Source organism: Dermacentor silvarum, chromosome 3, assembly GCF_013339745.2.
Source record: "Dermacentor silvarum isolate Dsil-2018 chromosome 3, BIME_Dsil_1.4, whole genome shotgun sequence".
Taxonomy (NCBI): Eukaryota; Metazoa; Arthropoda; class Arachnida; order Ixodida; family Ixodidae; genus Dermacentor; species Dermacentor silvarum.
The window spans coordinates 195583252-195584059 of record NC_051156.1 but is presented as its reverse complement, the minus strand read 5'-3'; the positions used below and the strand labels follow the sequence as shown (position 1 = coordinate 195584059).

The window sequence follows — 808 nt, the reverse complement described above, 5'->3', positions numbered from 1 at the left end:
TAGGTAAAAACTATATGAGAAAGAACTATGCGGTACAAAACTATGTGAGGGATAACTGCGACACAAGACATATTGACAACCTTCACCGCCTTTTTTTTTTTCGACGCGGCATTTCCAGCGTCCTGAGTCACGCTAGGCTGCTACACACTGATTGAGCTGGCGGTCTGTTAAAACGCAAATCGTCCTGCTGCATTTGTTACTATTTTGCATTGCTTGGCTTAAATATATATCCCATGAAATGCATACTGACATTAAATACTGTATTGTGCGACTTTGCTGGGGCCGTAGAAAAGTAAACAAGAAACATGAGGAGGGAAAAAAAATGTCTACTCCAAAACTAAAAAAAAAAAAAAAAAAGAAGCGTCCGCGACAGGACTCGAACCTGCAATCTTCTGATCCGAAGTCAGACGCCTTATCCATTAGGCCACGCGGACTACGCCGGCGAATGGGAACCAGTATCACCAAACTGTTGAATGCCTTGCTCCACAGCATTTTCGATTTTTATCATATTGGCCACACTTAAGTACTTTCTTTCGTACTTAAAATTTATAGGCAGCTGGCTCACGTAACTTTATTACTAATGGATCCTCTTTAACGTAGATAGCATTACTAGATACGCGTCGCGTGTGGAATAGTGATGCATGCACTGGATGTCTTGTACTAACTTAAATGACATTGCTTGCAAAAAAAAAAAAAGCATAAAGGCAGTTTGGAGCTCTGGCCCAAAGGATTAAATTCCAGACCCCGCTATTTTTAAAACTTAGCTACAGTGTCAAACCTCTTGTGTTATTCCTGCCACCGCTATCCA

The 808-nt window shown here is 41.2% G+C and overlaps 1 non-coding gene across 1 annotated transcript; it reads right to left on the bottom strand.

Annotated features, from left to right (window-relative positions):
* Nucleotides 1-361: 361 nt before the first annotated feature.
* Nucleotides 362-434, bottom strand: Trnar-ucg (transfer RNA arginine (anticodon UCG)). Its single transcript has one exon. It is a non-coding gene; the product is annotated as a tRNA-Arg (tRNA).
* Between the last annotated feature and the right edge of the window lie 374 nt (nucleotides 435-808).